Raw genomic sequence first — 21846 nt, 5'->3', positions numbered from 1 at the left:
CAGTAGAATAGAGACCTTTGTTACGGTCTTCTCCAGTTGGGAATAGATTGCTGTCAGTGGGAAACAAGATGATCCTGGAGCTCTGATGTCTTTAATGGCTGACGGAGATAAATAATGATGTCACCAGCGAGCTGCTGTCAGATATCTCCGGTCTCTTCCTCATGGACTGGTGACACCTAAGATGTCTGACAGCAGCTCGCTGGTGACATCATTATTTATCTTCGTTAGCCATTAAAGGCTAATTAAAGAATTACAGATCGCCGTCAGTTTCCCACTGACGGCGATCTGTAATTATCTCCAAACTGGGGGGACACAGACCCCACCCATAATCCAGCACAGCAGAGTCCTGCATCCACTGAGGCCCCTGATCATGTGACCCCTGACTCCTCCCCTCCTGTGACCTCATCACAGGTCCTGTGCACACAGAGCAGCCATATATGTGGTGGCGGCTCTGCAGGTGGAGGTATGTGGAGATTCCTCATTACTCTCTATCAGGATATTCCTCTTCCTTCTATATCGCCTCCATACTCCGCAGCGCTGTACACACATTATTATCACTGTTGAGCTTGAGGAAGCGAGAGGAGAAGGAGGAGGATATGGCTAATGGACTCTCAGGGATTCTGGACAGCAGAGAGGTAGATCTGGGTGTCATCAGCGTACAGATGGTGCTGGAAGCCATGGGAATTTATGAGCTGTCCCAGGCCAAGGGTATAGATGGAGAAGAGTAGGGGTCCTAGGACAGAGCCTTGGGGGACTCCAGCATAGAGGGGGTGGGATGAGGAGGTAGTGTGGGAGTGGGAGACGCTGAATGTGCGGCTGGAAAGGTATGAGGAGATAAAGGATGGGGCAAGGTCTTTGACGCCAAAGGAAGAGAGGATCTGTAGTAGGAGGCAGTGGTCAACTGTGTCGAAGGCAGAGGACAGGTCAAGGAGGAGTACAGAGAATTGTCTGTTAGCTTTGGCTGTAGGTCGTTAGTAATTTTGGTCAGGGCAGTTTCAGTGGAATGATAGGGGCGGAAGCTGGATTGTAGGTTGTCGAAGAGCAAATTAGATGTGAAATGGGAAGAAAGTTTAGCGTGAACATGTTGCTGAAGGAGTTTGGAAGCGAATGGGAGCAGCGATATGGGGCGATAGCTTGACATAGCGGTCGGGTCGAGGGATGGCTTTTTGAGGACAGGCGTGATTGTGGCATGTTTGAAAGCAGAAAGGAAGGTACCAGAAGTTATTGATTGTAACATCCCTGGCGGCGTGCTTGCATGGCTTACCATCTCCCACCATGCAAGACCGCAATCTTACCTTTCAGTCCAGGCTGCACACTTTGCTCCAGTACCTGCTGTGTGTATGTCTCTTGTCTGATTGCTTAGGGCGGCGGCTCGGTGACTGTCTGATTCTTAAAGTTACTGTGTTCGCACTCCTAATGCGTCCCCAGCCTATTGCTGTGAGTCACTGGATACTTAAACCCCCTCCATCCAGTAGGAGGTGCCTAAGCAACACTTCCATTCAGTTTGTTCTGTGCAACTGAGTTGCCAGGTTCTGTCCTGTATCTTGTCTGTTTCTGCCACCCTGGGGGCTGTATACCCAGGCCTGTTACCTGTATCTGTGACTTCTAGTCTGTTTCCGCCACCCTGGGGGCTGAGTACCCAGGCTCGTTCCTGTATCTCGTTCCAGTGTCAGTTCCTGTCTGAACTGTCTCCTAGCCTGTTACCTGTTTGTCTCTATATCCGATCCTTCCCTTTTCCTGCAGTGTCTGAACCAGTACCTAACTCCTATGCGTTGTCTCTGTACTTCTGTTTGTGAGTTTTGTGTCCACTCGCTACTTCATTGCAAGTACCTTGTGTATATCTGGCTCTGCTCGTTCTGTTTCCCTGACTCTGTTTCTACCTCCTGTGTTCTGGCTATCTTCCTGTGTTTCCCAGTCTGTTCCATGTGAACAGAGCCTTGTCCTGTCTTCCTGCGGCTCTGCTCCTCTTGTCCACCACACTTGCGGTTTCGCTCTGCTCTGCCTTGTCCACCACACCTGCGGTTTCGCTCTGCTCTGCCTTGTCCACCGCATCTGTGATTTCGCTCTGCTCTGCCTTGTCCACCGCACCTGCGGTTTCGCTCTGCTCTGCCTTGTCCACCGCACCTGCGGTTTCGCTCTGCTCTGCCTTGTCCACCGCACCTGTGGTTTCGCTCTGCTCTGCCTTGTCCACCGCAACTGCGGTTTCGCTCTGCTCTGCCTTGTCCACCACACCTGCGGTTTCGCTCTGCTCTGCCTTGTACACCGTGCCTGCGGTTTTGCTCTGCTCTGCTTATCTACCGAACCTGCGGCTCCGTTCCTGTGTCCCGGTCTGTGCTGGTCCCTATCCAGCCTGCGTTCCTGTCTGCCAGTAACCACCTGTCAGCATACCAGCCGTGCCTGCCAGTGCCCACCTGTCTGCATACCAGCCGTGCCTGCCAGTATCAACCTGTCTGCATACCAGCCGTGCCTGCCAGTACCCACCTGTCTGCATACCTGCCGTGCCTGCCCGTTCCTGCATTCCCCGGTGTGGGTCAACAGCTGTGACCGGGGTCTGACCTGGAGTGGCACTTGGTCCCTCTGCTCGGTTCCTCCCTGATTCACGGAGTCGATTGAGCAGCCGTGTGACCTTGGTCGGACCGAGTTGATACTTAGTTACGCCCCTCCAGGTACTCCTCAGTTCGTGGTCTAGTGGGATCACTAATCACGCTCACGCCAGTCAGTCACGGCGTTTGCGTAACAGTGATAGGTTGAAGAGGTGGGTTAGGGCCGGGATAAGTGGGGTAGTGAGGTTGGGGAGGAGATGGGATGGAGTCGAGTGCACAAGTGGTGAGGTGTGATTTTGAGAGGAGGGGAGTAAGCTCTCCTTCAGTGATGTTGGAGAGGGAGGTAATAGGGGAAGGGAATTGGTCTGGTACACAAAGGGGTTGTGGTGGTGGGAAAATAAAGACTTGCCTTGATTGGTAGATCTTTTTTTTTAAGTGTGTGGCAAAGTCCTCAGCATGATGTTGCCATCTCATCATTATTCCTGTCTGAGGCTCATTACAACTTTGAACATCACAATGTGCCCTGGACCAACAGCAGAGAAGAGTATCATAGAAGAGGATTCCCCTTTCAGTGTTCTGTACACAATCTACGAGCCTGTGTAACAAATCCTATAATCAGCATTACTCACCTTCCCCTGCTCCAGTGCCGGCTCTCTGCTGCTGCTCGGGTCTTCTTTATAGGCTGCAGTGGTGATGTCATGTCTTTAGCGTGTGTGACAACTGCAGCCAGTCACTGAGCTCAACAATTCATACTGAATAATTTGGCATCAGTTCTGAGATCAGTGGTTGACTGCAGCGGTGTAATGCGCTACAGGTATGATGTCACCAGGGCTGAAAATTTAGTATCTAACAATTTTTCCGTGTCACCATTTTCTGAGACCTGTAACTATTTTCATTCTTCCATCGATGGACCGGTTTCAATGATTATTTCTTGTTTTCTTCATTTTTGTTGATACAATTTTGGAGGAAAATTGACATTTTAATAGGTTTTTATTACATTTTTATGTGGAATTGTGGTGATCAAAAAACATTATTCCTAGTGATTCGATTTATACCATATGGGAAAAAATATTTAAATATTTTATTAATTCAGGCAGTTATGTGCATGGCAATACCGAATAATTTTTTCAATGTATTACATTTTGCTATTTACTTATACACACTTATTGTTTCTGTGTTTTTTTATATTTTGTCTTTTTCATACATATATTTTTCATTACTCTCCTTAGGTGTCCTGCCCATTTGTCCCCACTTCCACGTAGTGCTATAACCATCTATAGTGCCTTAGAAAGTATTAGCCCCCCTCTCATTGCCATATACAGTAATGTTCCTCATCTTTGTTACCCCTATAGTTTTAGTGCCCCACACCACTAATAGGATCGTTCTTCTCTTTTGCTGTATTCTACAGGATATGGTTGTAATCATTTATTTTTTTGTAACTCCTGAGCATGCACTGCACCCTGCTAGGTGCCACCATGCCAGTGTTTCTTTTTGTATTACCATAAAAATCAGTGCACCCCTAATACACATTGAAATAACAGAGAGATTTAAACTTGCTTATAACATATCATAATCACAATGGAGACAAGCCTCAGAATATTGCCCAACTATTTTCACTTTTTGGCTTTGTCAGGGGTCAAATGTGGAATCCACGTTCTATGGATTGAGGGATGATTCCTGAACATTGCACCCATAGCTTATAGCAGTTTAGAATAAAAAATTGTTTTCTTGATCACTTTGAAACATACACTGTGTGCGCAATTATTAGGCAAGTGAATATTTTGATCATATGATCATTTTTATGCAAATTTTACAAATACAAGCTGTATAAACATTTGTTATTGGATGAAGTACTGTATTTTTCGGACTATAAGACTCACTTTTTTCCTCCAAAATTTTGGAGGAAAGTGGGGGATGCGTCTTATAGTCCGATATAAATAAATACTGTGGCTGTGGGTGGTGGGGGATGTGGGGGAAGCGACATTGACAGTGGTGAAGTAGCGGGGCACAGGAGGCAGCAGCCGCCTGCTGCAGCCTACACTGTGCCCGCTACTAAAGAAAATGAATATTCACTGCTCTCCATGCCCAGTGAATATCCAATGGATGTGGTGAATATTCATGGACTTTAATAGCGGGCATGCTGACAGCCAAGCTGCGGCTACAGCGTGCATGCTATTAGGGAGAATGAAAGGTCACTGCTCCCCACGCACGCAGTCCCGGCGTGGGGAGCAGTGACTATTCCGGCACAGAGCTGGACACAGCGCTGGAGGAGAGAGGAGATGAGTATGATTGTTTATTTTTTTCTGTGCAGCGTGACGGGGATCAGGGGGTGCCAAGCATACCTGGATGAGGGGGCCATACATACAGGGATGAAGGGGGCCATGCATACAAGGATAAGGAAGACCATGCATACAGGGATGAGGCATGAGTGGGGGCCATGCATACAGGGATGAGGCATGAGGGAGGGCCATACATACAGGGATGAGGCATGAGGGGGGCCATACATACAGGGATGAAGGGGTCCATACATACAGGGATGAAGGGGGCCATACATACCAGAGAGAGGAATGAAGGTACCATACATACGAAGAAGAGGGATGAAGCTGCCATACATACCAGGATGGGTGTGAGGGGGGCCATACATACCAGGATGAAGGGTGCCATACATACCAGAAAGAGGGATGAGGGGGCAATGCATATCAGGATGGGGATGAGAGCCACATTTAACAGGAAAAAGGGGGCAATATATACCAGAATGGGGGATATTAACAGAATTGGGGGATAATACCCCTATAACAGTGTCAGCAGTAGACCCCCTCCCCCTTAACAGGGCATCATGACCACATTTTTGGCTTAAATTTTTTTTCTATTTTCCTTCTCTAAAACCTAGGTGCGTCTTATGGTCCGGTACTTCTTATAGACTGAAAAATAAAGTAGATCAGGTGATGTGTATTTGTGTTATGAAGGGTGTGTGGCCTATGGATATTGACACCCTTTAACGGGGGGGGGGGGGCAGAATTATTAGACAGCTTCTTGTCCTCAGACAAAATGGGCCAAAAAGAGTTTTAACTGACTCTAAAGAGTCAAAAATGGTTAAAAGTCTTATAGAGGGATGCAGCACTCCTTAAATTGCTCTGATATTTGGGCGTTACCACAGAAGCTTCAAAAGTCTACAGGGTTGCAAAAGAAATAAACAGAATAACATTAACTGCAAAAGATTTCAGAAGACTCAAAGGTGAAGCGACCAGGAAGATATTATCTTCCAGTGCTGTCGTATTCCAGAATCGCAGCCTCCCTGGAGGCCCAGAAGAACTAGGTGTTCAGTGCTCAGAGACAAGGCCGAGGCTGAATATCAATCTCCACTGAACAAGACACAAGTGCAAACATCAAGACTTAACCAAAAGAAAGCTGAAGACAGATTTTTTTTAAAGTTTTATGGACTGATGAGAGTGACTCTTGAAGGACCAGATGGATGGGCTCGTGGCTGGATTGGTAATGGGCACAGACCTAGACTTCAATTCAGACGTCAGCGAGATAGAGTTGGGTAATGCTATGGACTGGTATTACTACAGATGAGCTAGTTGGACTTTTTTTTAGTTGAATGTGGACTCAGAATCAAATCCCAAACCTACTGCCAGTTTTTAGTTGACACTTTCTTTAAACAGAGGTATAGAAAAAATCAACATCTTTTAAAAAAAAATAGGATTGTTCTGCAGGACAATGCTCAATCGCAGCATCGAAGTCTTCACTGCTCAGTACCCGGAAAGGCCTTAAAGATGAAAGAATAATGTCATGGCCTTTTCCTCACTGGACCTAAACCTTACTGAGATCTTTTGAGCTTTTCTTAAACTCGAGATTTATGGTGAAGGAGAACAGTCCCCTCTCTGATCAGTGTCGGGGGCTGTGCCTGGTGCTGCCCACAAAGATGATCGTCAACAGATTAAGAAACTAATTGACTCCGTGGATGGATAGCTTATCACTAGTATTGAGAAGAATGGTGGCTATATTGGTCACTGATAAATTTTTATTAAATGTCAGAAATGTATTTTTGGACACTGAGATGTTTGGTTCTTAGTCTCAATATACCAGATGAAAATAAACAATTAAGATGGAAAATGTACATTTTTCATATAGTTGCATAATAATTCTGGACACAGAGATATTCTCCTAAGACAACACCTCACTTTTTCTTTCTTAAATATTCAGGTTTATTACCCTTTGGATTGACCGACAGCACTGGAGATGTTAAATAATAAAAGTAATCATCAAAAATACAAATTGTTTAATAATCGTGCACACAGTGTAGAGTAGGTGGTGGAGAGAGAAGACCTCTTCTTTCCAGAACTTATCATGGAGTGCTGAGATGTATACAAATAAACCATTAGCATATTTTATTGGCTGTATAAAGACTGTTGTTTCTTTATATTGTTAAATTACCTGAATTATTTTATAACTTCCGTAATCCCAACTGATAGCACATAGGTATCTCTGTCTGACCTCAAGATGTATGAAGAGCTCTACCACATTATTGCTTTATAACGGCATCACAATGCTATTAATTTTTTTATTACACAGAATTGTATATATTTTACACCAACTCATCTTCAATCCACTCAGATTCCCACAATATGAGATACTAATAATTTATCTGTATGATTTTCCTAGAGAAGAATGGATAGAGACAGAAGAAGATGGCGGAGAGGATAATGCACCTCACCCTAGAGATCCTCTTCCGGCTTACTGGAGAGGTGAGAGATTCTGATGACGTCACATTGCATCATTCTTATCTATGGGAATAACAGATGGACAGAACTGGAGAGGTGAGGACTCTGGAAATGTCTGGAGTGAGATTTATTAATGTGTCTCTCCATAACCAGAGATTAATCACGGGGCCTCCACCTCACCCCCTGATACATGAGGACATCAATGACCAGAAGATGATTGAACTGCTGACTGGAAAGGTGACACTGCTGGGAATGCTGGGACATGGTACAGGAACGCTATGAAGGGATCGGGGGGATGACCTTATCATTGTATGTGTCAGGTTCCTATAAGGTGTCAGGATGTCGCTGTCTATTTCTCCATGGAGGAGTGGGAGTATTTAGAAGGACACAAAGATCTATACAAGGACGTCATGATGGAGGTTCCCCAGCTCCTCACATCACCAGGTAATGGACAGGACTAAATACACACGGCTTATAATTATCTGTATGTAAAGAATGAATTCAGTCCCTGTATGTGTTTCCTCCAGATCTATCCAGTAAGAGGACAACACCAGACAGATGTCCCCGTCCTCTTCTTCCACTGAACTGTAAACAAGAAGATCCCAATGTTCCTCAGGATCCTCAGGTAGATGGAGAGAAGGTGTCATGAGATCTCCCCTATGATGTGTAGACGGCTGTGAAGGTCTTGTGCTCAGTCATATATTATCAACCAGAATTATATGTTTTATACTTGTGTAATGAGAACGGTGGAGATGGCAGGATTAGAGCTGATCATAGATGTGACTTCTCATCTGTCTGTGACTTTTACAATATTTGTTTCAGGGTGAAGATCTGACCCATATTAATACTACAGAGACATATGTGAGGGGTGATGAGTGGTGTAAAGAGGAGATTCCTACATATGACCACCCAGGTGAGTAGTGACCACTAAATGCAAAGAAGTCACAGATTCTTCTCAGTCACCGGCTGTGGCTGCTTTATTGGTGGTGTAGTGCTGTTGTGTCACAATTGTGTGATCATCATTTTACCTCTAGACCATAACATTTTCCTCCATCCATAAATGTTCACATTACTTTGTGTAATTGTGAAAGACCTTTTCTGTAGAACTTACAACCTGGAGGATCCACATACTCCCTGGGATTAGAAAACTCTGTCAGTTACCTGCTCAGATCTGTAAACTACAAAGCCACATGACAGCGTATGTAGAATGTGCTGACAAGTTAGAAAATCATTTGAAGAGAAAGAGGAGGGTAATGATGCTGTTGGCTTCCTAGAACCCTGATATCTTATTGGATGAATCTACCTTCTCTCCCTTCTGTGCTGCTGAATGTGCTCATATGGTCCCTACAAGACCAGGTCCAGTCTTTCTGGCCAAACTTCACTTTTATGATCTACAACATTAAATGTGCAGTGAGGCCAAGTGTGAATTTCTGTACAATAACAGCAGAGTTTCCCTTTATCCTGACTTTTCAATTTCTCTTCAAACCAACTAACTTCAAACAGGATTGCAATAAACTATACAGAAAACATTACACCTGTGCCATGATATATCTGTAAGCTGTGCGTGGCTGATGGCTGTAATATACATTTATTCACGCCTGCAGGAGATGTGTTGGCATGGCTCCAGCCCTGGTTTCATGGATTCACTCCACATCATAAATTCCATTATGTTTTCCATCCTAAGGAATTCAGGTTACTGCACAATCTCTCCTGAAATGGGGGCGCTAATACTTTCTCTACTCTTCTGGTCAGGAGTCATAGTAGCTCCAATGGTCCACCATAAATGAGTGCGGCCCTGGTTTAGGTTTGAAGTTCTCTCCCCTGATACATACATTGTTGTTGAGGATGTAACATACCATATGTTACAGTCAGGAGTCGTCTTATACGCCGGGTGTCATTTTATAGGGCGTATACCCTTATACTCCGAATGTTGGGGGAGGAGGGGGTATATATATATGATGTGTGGGGGGAGCAGTAGCCGCGGAGGAGCGGGGCACAGGAGGCAGCAGCCGCCTGCTGCAGCCTACACTGTCCTCGCTGCTAAAGAAAATGAATATTCACTGTTCCCCACGCCCATGGGGTTGTGGGAGCACTGAATATTCATGCTCCTTAATAGCGTTACACAGTGTAGACGCAGCGCAGCTCCTGCCGGGATCGCCTGTACCCGCTGTTAAAGGGCATAAATATTCAACCTCTCTCCATGCCCATGGGCGTGGGAAGGGGTGAATATTTGTGCCCTTTAATAGCGGGCACACGCGATCGCCCGGCAGCAGCAGGAGCCGCGTGTGTGCCGGCTATTAAGGAGGATGAAGTCACTGCTTCCCGCGCACACAGTCCCGGCATGGGGAGCAGTGACTTCCGGCAGCTGATCTCTCCTTGTGAGCCGCGCATGGTAGTGACGCCATGCACGGCTCTCATGGCGAGATCAGTGCAGGCAGACAGGACGCAGAGTTGGAGGAGAGAAGAAAGGTGAGTAGGAATGTTTATTTTTTTTATGTGCAGCATGATGGGGATTAGGGGGACCATGCATACCAGGACAGGGATGAGGGGTGCCATGCATACCAAGACAGGGATGAGGGGTGCCATGCATACCAGGACAGGGATGAGGGGTGCCATGCATACCAGGATGGAGGGGTTCTATGCATACCAGGATGGAGGGATGCCACGTATAAACGGTAGGGGGGGCATATATACCAGGATGGGGGATATTGTCAGAATTGGGGGACATTACCCCTGTACTAGTGTCATCAGAAGACCCCCTCCCCATTAAAAGTGCATCGTGAACACATTTTTTGCTTACATTTTTTTTCTATTTTCCTTCTCTAAAACCTAGGTGAGTCTTATGGTCCGGTGCGTCTTATAGTCCGAAAAATACGGTATTTATGGTAACTTATAAGCCCTCCCTGTCTCCAAGACTATCAGGGTGGTAGCACATCCCTCTGGCCCGCCCTTGTATCCTGTTACTGGTACCTCCTTCTCTGCCTCTCTGATCTCGCTCCTGAGGACTGCAGTGACGAGGTGAGGGGGCGCCTCACCGGCAAAGTGTAAGTGAAGCAAGCTGCAGGCGTCCCTCTCACCTCATCACTGTAGTCCTCAGGAGTGAGATCAGAGAGGCAGAGAAGGAGGTACCAGTAATGATACAAGGGCCAGAGGGATGTGCTACCGCTCTGATAGTCTTGGAGACGGGGAGAGCTGGGCAGGCAGGGAGAGCTGACCAATCCAAGCAGGATTTGTATACAACAAGCAGCCAATCGCCGGTAAGGTTCATCACTTTAAAATTACCATATTGAAATCAAATCTGATTTTTTTTCAATTTTTACCGTATTTGCGTTAGAAGAGGGGTAGTCTTATACGGCGAGTATATCCCAAACTCTATATTATAACTGGAAAAGTTGGGGGTCGTCTTATACACCGGCAAATACGGTATCTTTTATTCTGTCTTTTTTTTTTACAGGTTCTTTTTGTATGATAGCTTTATTGTGGTGGGATCGGCCTGACTCACTTATGTGACTCTGTAACTTCCTGGTAGTCTTTAAAAGAAGGTCTCCATTACGTCTTGCCAATGCCCGAGGGCTAAATTTAAGACACCTCAGCTCTGCACTATTATAAAAAGTTATCTTTCAATGTCTAATATTTCTTCTTGAAACTCATCTGATAGAAAATATTGGCCCTTATCATTGTTTAGACCTCAGAGAGGTTTCACCACTAGTTACTCATTTTTTACTGATGAAGACTGTTGAGTTTGATCATTTCAGTAGATGTGTTATTGTCTATAGTCAGTTTTTGACTACAGTAGTTAGTGCCAATAAAACCCTGATTTAACAACTTCCTGCAGCCAGTTTTCTGTTCCTAACCAGGCCTCATTTTTCAAATTTGACGTGTGTCACTTTATGTGGTGACAACTTTGGAATTCTTCACAAAGGATAATAGGAAACAAATGGGCCTTAGAAATTTTTTTCCAACTTCTCTTGAATCCGACAATACCCTATATATGGTTGTACACTACTGTCTGGGCACATGGCAGGTTAAGAAGGAGCGCCATTTAGCTATTTGAATGCAGATTGTGAAGACCCGGGGTCTTCCGTGGGCTTAATACTACTCAGACAACACAGGGTGAGGGTAAAACAGCGTGGCAATACTTTATTGAACCACAAAGCGGACAACAAACACAGAACAGTCCCAGCAAATGCCCAAGATGGTACAACATTACACAGTCTCACCTTTCCTTCTCCGCCCGCCTGGGATAGAACAGCTGCAACTTTGGAGACTTCCAGGGCCGACTACCTCAACCAGTGGACCCCCGCTTTTGTCGGGCCCCCACAGAGAGAAGGCAGCGGCAATCTTAGGAAGCTAGCCGTCCATCGAGGTACAAGACCAGGAGACTTGAGGGTCCAAATCTGGCCTCTCCGAGAGTTTCCATGGTGCCATGCGACTGATGGGTCCCTCCTAGCAACTCCAAATGTCTCCATGGGTTCTAGGCAACTGGTGGGTCTCTCCTAGCAACCCCAAAGCAACATATCCATGGGTCCAGGTGACTTCTTCGTCCTCCCCTGGTCTTCCCAAAATGTATCCATGTCACTCTGATGGTTAATGGAGCAGATCCGAATCTTTCCAGTTAGGGCCGTTACCCTTAGGTTAGAATCATATAGAATTCAAATCTGTGTCTCTTTTGCAATGCCATGCAATCCATCTGCTGTCCTGAAGGATTGTCGCTCATTCTCCTTCTAAAGTCTTTTTGATGTTCCTTGATTCTCTGTACCAAATCTCATTCTGTTACAAAAACACATGTCCTGTTTGCTTCTCTGGGCTCAAGTCTCCTGAATCGCAGAACTGCTCTCACCCTCCTCCAAAAGCTAAGTGTGCAGTAGTGGAGGATCACTAGTGCCGCCTGCAGAATAAATATGGTGATGTCTGGTGACAGAAGCAAAAGTCATAGGAGCAGATCCCAGAGGAGATAGGACACACCATTTGCAGAAGACCTAATATGACAAAATGGCAGAAAACCAGAGCAATAGAAATCCCCATAAAGTGACTCCATTTTGGAAATCATAACTCTCAGTGATATAATCTATAGAAGTAATGAATATTTTGACTCCACGGGCATTTTCTGGAAATTAGCTCACACTAGATGTTGGAGAGTGAAAATTGCACATTTTCCGTAATATTACCCACCACATAGTGTCCAGATTGTGCTCCAGGAGACACACACCATAAATTAAGTGGGTTCTTCTCACTATAGTAATGCCAAATACATGGAGGCTAAATGTGGTTTGGATACACTGAAAGGCTCAGAAGCAAGGGGGAGATTTGACTTTGGGAAAGTGGATATTGCTGGACTGGTTTATGGAAGCCATGTTGATTCTCAAGAGCCTTTGAGCCACTAATAATGTGGAAACCCTCTGTTTTTCCACTCACAGATGATGGACCAGAGTGGGGGCTTGTTTTTTGTGAGATAAGTAGAAGTTTTTATTGTTATTATTTTTGCCTACATAACATTGTTTGGTGGCTTTTTATTCCATATTTGGGAGGCAGAATGAACAAACAGTTGAACACCATGCTCTACTGGTTCATCCTATGAGGTTTTCTATTAGACTGTGAACTGTCATTGTCCTGGTGAATAATTTAATATTTTACATAACTTGCCATTTTTACAGACAGTTTAAGTAGAAATGTTCAAAAATATAAAATTCATGAATATTTTATTCAAAAATAATAATTGGTTTTCTTCTTGGCAGATGACTGTACCAGGAGATCAGAGGGACAGCTGACATCTTAAATTTTTAAATCAAATGATCTTGAGATCCCACAGGATACAATTGAAGTGAATATCATTACTCCAGATATACCATCATCCCTTCACAGCAAAGATCTGTCATCTGATCCTTTGAAACAGGTCCTGTCTTCTGATTCATTACCGACTACTAAGGAAAATCAAAGTCGTCACAAAATAAGCATTAAAAAACGAATTGCTCCTAAAGTAAAGAAGGCATTTTCACATTCAGAATATGGAAATAGTTTTCCCCTTCAAAAGTCTTTTCTTAAACATAAAAAAATTCACACAGCAGAGAATAGATTTTCTTGTTCCAAGTGTGGGAAATCTTTTAACCAGAAATCAGATTTTGTTAAGCACCAGAAAACTCACACAGGGGAGAAGCCTTTTTCCTGTTCAGAATGTGGAAAATGTTTTAACCAGAAAGCGCATCTTAATAGACATCAGAGAGCCCACACAGGGGGGAAGCCTTTTTCATGTTCAGAATGTGGAAAATGTTTTAACCAGGAAGCACATCTTGATAGCCACCAGAGAACCCACACAGGGGAGAAGCCTTTTTCCTGTTCAGAATGTGTAAAATGTTTTAACCAGAAAGCGCATCTTAATAGCCACCAGAGAACTCACACAGGGGAAAAGCATTTTTCATGTTCAGAATGTGTGAAAAGTTTTGACCATAAGTCAGATTTAGTTAAGCACCAGAGAACTCACACAGGGGAGAAGCCTATTTCATGTTCAGAATGTGCGAAATGTTTTAATCAGAAATCAGATCTTATTATACACCAGAGAACTCACACAGGGGAGAAGCCATTTTCATGTTCAGAATGTGGGAATTGTTTTAACCAGAAATCACACCTTGTTAGACACCGGAGAACTCACACAGGGGAGAAGCCATTTTCATGTTCAGAATGTGGGAATTGTTTTAATCAGAAATCACACCTTGTTATGCACCAGAGAACTCACACAGGGGAGAAACCATTTTCATGTTCAGAATGTGGGAAATAATTTTACAAGAAATCAAAATTAGTTAATCACCAGAGAACTCACACAGGGGAGAAGCCTTTTTCCTGTTCACAATGTGGGAAATGTTTTTACCATAACTCAGATTTAGTTAATCACCAGAGAACTCACACAGGGGAGAAGCCTTTTTCATGTTCAGAATGTGAAAAATATTTTTACCATAAATCAGATTTAGTTAAGCACCAGAAAACTCACACAGGAGAGAAGCCTTTTTCATGTTCAGAATGTGGAAAATGTTTTAATCAGAAACCGCATCTTGATACCCACCAGAGAACACACACAGGGGAGAAGCCTTTTTCTTGCTCAGAATGTGGAAAATGTTTTAATCAGAAAGCGCATCTTGATAGCCACCAGAGAATTCACACAGGGGAGAAGCCTTTTTCATGTTCAGAATGTGAAAAATATTTTTACCATAGATCAGATTTGGTTAAGCACCAGAGAACCCACACAGGGGAGAAGCCTTTTTCATGTTCAGAATGTGGAAAATGTTTTAACGATAAATCAGATTTTGCTAAGCACAATAGAACTCATTCAGGGAAGATGCCTTTTTCATGTTCAGAATGTGGGAAATGTTTTAACCGGAAATCAGATTTGGTTAATCACCAGAGAACCCACACAGGGGAGAAGCCTTTTTCCTGTTCAGAATGTGGAAAATGTTTTAACCGGAAAACACATCTTGATAGACACGAGAGAACCCACACAGGGGAGAAGCCTTTTTCCTGCTCAGAATGTGGAAAATGTTTTAACCGGAAAACGCATCTTGATAGACACGAGAGAACCCACACAGGGAAGAAACCTTTTTCCTGTTCAGAATGTGGGAAATGTTCTAACCAGAAATCAGATTTGGTTAAGCATCAGAGAACCCACACAGGGGAGAAGCCTTTTTCATGTTCAGAATGTGGAAAATGTTTTAATGATAAATCAGGTTTTGTTAAGCACAAGAGAACTCATACAGGGAAGATGCCTTTTTCATGTTCAGAATGTGGGAAATGCTTTAACCGGAAATCAGATTTTGTTATGCACCAGAGAACCCACACAGGGGAGAAGCCTTTTTCCTGTTCAGAATGTGGAAAATATTTTGTGAAGAAATCATCTCTTTTTAGACACCAAAGAATTCATACAGGGGAGTAGCCTTTTTCGTGTTCGGAATGTTAATATGTTCTAACTGAAAATTATATCTTCTTGAAGGAGTTGTTCACTACTAGGACCAGTATAATAAAACATGGAGTTTTTATTGACATATACTTAAAATACAGCATAAAATACATAAAAAGTGGGAAGGAAACTATAACAGAAAATAACTACACAAGCCAGTTATAACATGATATATCCACCATATAGAGCAAGTGCTCAAAATCACAAAAATCACTGAACCATAATTATGTTAATTAAATATATCGAATTATATAAGAATTGAGAAATGTATCAAAATCAAATCACATAGAGTGCCATTAGCTATAGTGCAAATCAGCTACCATTTAAATAAAATACAAATTAATAGTGCAAAGAAAATAAGCACCACCTTGAGGCCACAAATACTGCAAGTGCACTTGCTCGCCTAGGGGTTACGGCCGCTGTGCAAGCTAGACAGGTATGGGCCTGGGAATACCAGTTATACAAATCTCCCCGGTCCCAAATGTTTGACTTATTTCATCTAGTAAAGAAATGGCTGGAATCTGATGTCTGTACGCATGCACAAATCGTGGAGCGGGTGGCTGTCAGCCTTTTTTCCAGGAGCCTTCCCAGTAAATTGCAGCGCTAGGTTGGCCATGGTGACCCCTGGAGGGCGGAACATCTAGTAAAGTTGTTGGAGAGATTTGTCGCTACAGATGGAAACCTCCCGGATGCTACCCCCCAACCTCGGCCCCGCAGGGCCACGCCGACCCACTCTCCATCAGAAACGTCCCACCGTCCAATGTGGGGTGGAAGGAACTGGCCGGGAAAGTGTCAGACCTGGTAGGGACTCTATGTGTAAAAAACCTGGGCTGCTCCAGTGTTGTTGGCGTCGTGAGTTCGGTTATGTCATGGCTAATTGTCCATTAGGCCCAGAGCCTATGGAATGTGTCACCGGCGCCAATCCCTGTTTTCTGTGCCCTCCTGTGATGCTGCGCCCTCCTGTGTGGCCACACCTGGACTAGAAACTGAGTCACAAGTATGCAAAATCAGGGTGAATGATTGTCCTATCACTGCTCTACTAGACGCTGGTAGTCTAGTGACACTAGTACATGACAGCCTCATGTCCGCGGGTCATATACCCGACAGGTTCATAAGTGTGGTGTGTATCCATGGTGACACCAAAATGTATCCTGTGGCCCTTGCGAAAATAGAGACAGCATATGGGATAATGGACTATGAAGTAGGGGTAGTGAAAGCCCTTATGCATAACGTAATCTTGGGCCACAATTTTCCCTTGTTTTGAAAGCTATGGGGGAAAGGGACGGGTACTGAGGGTAGACCCAGTACCGGCCCAGATTAAGAGGGCAAAAATTCTCCATTGCAGATCTTCGCTGTAGATGATGAAATTCTCCGATTCCCCAGTAATACTTGAGGTAGAGGAAACACGGGATAAGTTTGGTACCACTCAATTGAAGGATGACACCCTTAGATATTCAAGGGAGAATGTTGCCATCGTTAATGAAGTTTCCCAATATCCAGAAGCTAACTAATAGTTTCCCTACTTTGCTATGAATAATAAGCTCTTGTATAGAGTGATCAAGAAAGATCTGGAAATAGTTGAGCAATTGCTGGTCCCTAAGGCCTATCGATTGGTAGGATGCTTGATATAGCTCATAGTCATGTTCTCGAGGGACACTTGGGGACCTAGAAGATCCAGGAGAGGATTCTCCGGAGGATCTTCTGCATGGGGATTGTCGTCACCACATAATGTGAGACGTTCTGAGACATTGTGCCTGTTCCAAATTAAATTGTAAAATTCAAATATGTGCACGGAAGAATTACAACTGATACATTTGAGCATCAGGCTAGATCTACTTTATTACATGCTTTGGTCCAGGTTTATACAGGCTATTAGTATTCATAATTTAAAGCAATATAATTGGCTCAGCTTATCTCTAAATATGTGCTGGCATTAGCATACATACATCTAATTGGCTAAGTTAACACTACTGACACCCAGCTCTTCTGTCTGTAGTATTATACCACCCCCCCCAAGTTTCGTTTTCTCGAAGTCTTTAGACAAAGACATTCGAAAAGACTCCTTATCTCACACATATACCAGCTCAAACTCCATTCTAGTAAGCAGAAGATGCATGTACAAAAATCAAAATGGAGTCAGGATAGATAAAGTATAACTCCTGCTCTCACAGGATATACAAAGACCTTGAAGATTATTGTATGCCAAATAACTTCGCTCGTGTCCCATTTTCCCCATCATTGAAGTACCCTTTGAGATGATTGGATTTGGTGTGGCCAATTGTAAAATCATTTCAGGGCCACCAGTATATTCTTGTCATAGTAGATTATGCCATGCTCTACCCTGAAGCGGTTCCCCTAAGAAATACTGCATCCAAAAGTACTGCCCGTTGTTATAATAATTGTAATAAAGTCCTTGCTTATTTTAATGTTTATTGATATATTAGAATATTAGAATATATCAAAGGCATTTTAGATATAGAATGACATTCAGTTTACATAAGAATGACAAGTGTATCTTAATGTTTTGAAAATCTGCTGACCTCTACAGAAATGTCTTCTCTTCCTTATCTCTTTAACAGAATACTTACTGTTAGACTATAGGGTTTTCATATCTTATGTTGTTTTTCTCTCTTTGTAACTCTCCAGAACTGGCATACACGCCTTTAACTGTATGTATTTATACATGAACAAAATTATAATAGGTCAGACATTTGATTTTGCTCCTAAACTTGTTTGGGCTGTCAATTTGTCTCCTCGCTAGCATGATCAATAAATAACAAATTATCTTACAAATTCAGGTATGGACGATTTATAATTTGTAAGGAAGAAAATTCCACTGACATTTTGGTGTGTTGACCGGGAATCCAACATCTTTCCCTCACCGGTGAGGACTGCAAACCATGGACAGGGGAGTTTTGTAACTCTTGAAGTAAGTCCTCCGCCATCAAATTTGGTGTCAACAGAGGCATTGTCAGTTATCCCGGAGAGTGACGGATTTCGTATATTCTAATGATCTCTGGGAATCGTCTATATCTGAATACGGGTAAGACCATTTACTTCAGTAACTTTGTTAATCCAGTATTGATGTTATTCTAGAAATTGATTTGGGGACTGTGATTGTGAACATTTGCAATTGGAGTTTGTAGGCTCCTGTAAGTTGGAAGTTGTTCACATGCAATTGGGGTTGTAAAACTCTTGTAAGTTGCGAAACTCCATAAGTGTGATTGGAGTTTGTTAGTTCCTGTAAGAAATTTTGTAGAATGGGTACACAGCCAATGTGAGAAGGCTACTGTGGAATAAAAAACTCTGTGTGCACGTTAAACTTATCTAGATGGTGAGGGTCAAGGACCCCCGGGGATTAAAGAATCCACTGGATTAACCCAATATAAGAGCTCAATATAAGATTAATTTTTACTGGTATTTTGTTTTGTCTTCTGTAGTTTGTTGATTTCTGTTAAATGTGCAGTTTTCCTTCGTTTGTTTTTTGTAGAACTAAACCGCCATAAATATGTTTTATGTTACATATGAGACTCCTTGAATGATCTCTTGAGTGAATGTATAAGGATTGAAATATAAAATCCTGAGTGTATAAGGGAGTCCACTTAGGTGTGGTTGACAGTCATTTGTGGACTGGAGACAACTCATAGATTATTGTAACGTTTAAAACACCAAGGTACATGCCGGTCTGGGTAGAGGGTGTGGAGGCTGTGGGGCTCCGTGACTCCGGAGCCTCAGTCACATTGATAAAAGACCATTTAGTACTGGATCAATGTATTGTCCCAGGCAGCCGTATGTTAGCCAATATAGCCGGAGGAGAATCTTTGAACATTCGGAGGGCCCCACTACATTTAGACTGGGGTCACAGTCATGGAATGGTGGATGTAGGAGTAGTGTGGCACCTACCAGTAAATGTGTTGCTGGGAAACAATCTGGGAGCAGGATTGGTGTGCCACCGGGCCAATGTCGTAACCGGAAGCCAAGGACCGATTCACACTGCATCAACCGATAGGGAAAGGAGCAATATCAACATGTCAGCGGTGAGTGATACACAAAATGCAATGACTGTCACAATGAAGGAATGCAATCTGGGGGAGGTAAATTACATCAGGGAGGAGGCCCATGGACTTCGGAACACTGGATCTACCATAACCCTGGTCAGCCCAGATACTGTCCCCCCCAGAGCTCCCTTTACCAGGCGGCCAAGTGACCATCCCCTTAACTGGGTGTCAGCACTCTGGGGTTGGTCGCAATGAGTACAAGTTTGGTTCTCATTGGGCACATGGGGAGTTTCCCAGGACAAACCGGGGATCGGGGGGGGGGGGGATATGGAGGACCCCGCGGAAGGGACAGACCCCTGATCCAGCAAACTAAATACAGAGTCCTCGTCTCAGGGCTTCCCCCATCGGGAAGTTGGCAGGATCTGAAAGACCATATGAGAGAAGCTATTACACTGACATATACCAGCGAGGAATGGGGACTGTGGAGTATATTCGCAAGGGCGACATGGAATATGCTTTGAGGAAACTGGATGATACCAATGATACAAAGTTTTGTTCTTATAAAGGCGAGACCTCTTACATTCGTGTCTGTGCTGAAAAAGCAGGGGAGGTATGTGAGGAGCTGCCCACTTACTAAAGACTATGATGCTTTTCCAGCAACGGATAACCATTTTTATCAATATTATTATTGTGTTTATCAGTGATTTACTTGTTATGTTTTATATACAGTACAGACCAAAAGTTTGGACACACCTTCTCATTTAAAGATTTTTCTGTATTTTCATGACTATGAAAATTGTACATTCACACTGAAGGCATCAAAACTATGAATTAACACATGTGGAATTATATACTTAACAAAAAAGTGTGAAACAACTGAAAATATGTCTTAAATTCTAGGTTCTTCAAAGTAGCCACCTTTTGCTTTGATGACTGCTTTGCACACTCTTGGCATTCTCTTGATAATCTCTGTATTATCCTGTTTTTGGCATTTTTTGCCGTAATAAAAAAAACAGTAATAGTGTCTCCCTGACTGGTCAGACACCAATATATCTGTTTAAAAGAGTCTGGTGTACGCCACATAGCTATAACTGTGGTTTTGCAGTTCCACGGGTCAAATCTCTGTATTATCCTGTTTTTGGCATTTTTTGCCGTAAAATAAACTGTAATAGTGTCTCCCTGACTGGTCAGACACCAATATATCTGTTTAAAGAGTCTGGTGTAGGCCAGAAAAATAGAACTGTGGTTTTGCAGTTCCACGGGTCAAATCTTTGTATTATCCTGTTTTTGGCATTTTTTTGCAGTAAAAAAAACTGTAATAGTGTCTCCCTGACTGGTCAGACACCAATATATCTGTTTAAAAGAGTCTGGTGTATGCCACGTAACTATAACTGTGGTTTTGCAGTTCCACGGGTCAAATCTCTGTATTATCCTGTTTTTGGCATTTTTTGTCGTAAAAAAAAAACTGTAATAGTGTCTCCCTGACTGGTCAGACACCAATATATCAGTTTAAAAGAGTCTGGTGTAGGCCAGAAAAATAGAACTGTGGTTTTGCAGTTCCACGGGTCAAATCTCTGTATTATCCTGTTTTTGCCATAAAAAAACCTGTAATAGTGTCTCCCTGACTGCTCAGACACCAATATATCTGTTTAAAAGAGTCTGGTGTATGCCACATAACTATAACTGTGGTTTTGCAGTTCCACGGGTCAAATCTCTGTATTATCCTGTTTTTGGCATTTTTTGCCGTAAAAAAACTGTAATAGTGTCTCCCTGACTGGTCAGACACCAATATATCTGTTTAAAAGAGTCTGGTGTAGGCCAGAGAAATAGAAATGTGGTTTTCCTCTACCACGGTTCTAATCTTTTTGTTACCCTTTTTCCATTGATAGTGCAAGTGTAAGCTATTTTACTTCATTTACAATGGGCAAGGCGCATGGAACTAGACTTTCTGGTGATGGTGCGTGTAGAGGACGGGGCCGTGGCCAAGGTGAAGATGTGCCACAACCAACAGCCACATCTTCTCGCTCCCACTTCTTGACCGAATTACTAGGGAAGCACACTACAACACCAGTATTGCGAACTGATCAGTGTGAACAGGTTATTAATTGGATAGCAGATAATACTTCCAGTTACCTGGGCACCACCTCCTCCGGTCTGTCTTCCACACGGTCAAGTTTTAGTAACCGTGAGTCTCGACCGCATACTCCTCCTCACCCTGATGCTTCTTCCTCCCACCATGCCGAGTGTCGTCAGACAGCAACTGATCCCACACTTGGACACTCTGAAGAGCTGTTCACTGGTCCATTTCCATATTTGAGCCCCTCGCCTGCTCCGCTTGAAGTGGTGGAAGAGGAGATCCCATGTAGCGATGCCCAAATATTTGAACAGCCACGGCCAGAGGAAGTCGACGCTGGCAATTTGTCACAAGAGGTGGACGATGACGAGACACAATTGCCACAAAGTGAAGAGGAGGATCATGGTGCGCAAGTGGAAGAGGAGGAGGTGGTGGATGATCTAGTAACTGACCCAACGTGGCAGGAGGACATGTAGACCGAGGCCAGCAGCACACAGGGGGAGGGAGGCAGAGTACCCCAACAGACAGGAAGAAGCAGTGTGGTGGCCGCACACAGAAGGCGGGC

At 43.7% G+C, this 21846-nt stretch overlaps 1 pseudogene; it reads left to right on the top strand.

Moving 5' to 3' along the window:
• Positions 1-359: 359 nt before the first annotated feature.
• LOC141176110 (uncharacterized) lies at positions 360-19785 on the top strand (annotated as a pseudogene).
• Positions 19786-21846: the final 2061 nt, after the last annotated feature.

The sequence above is a fragment of the Phyllobates terribilis genome, unplaced genomic scaffold (assembly GCF_046119375.1).
Source record: "Phyllobates terribilis strain yellow unplaced genomic scaffold, ASM4611937v1 Scaffold_17__1_contigs__length_24005725, whole genome shotgun sequence".
Taxonomy (NCBI): Eukaryota; Metazoa; Chordata; class Amphibia; order Anura; family Dendrobatidae; genus Phyllobates; species Phyllobates terribilis.
The sequence above is the reverse complement of the archived record's forward strand: the minus strand, read 5'-3'. Positions and strand labels throughout refer to the sequence as shown.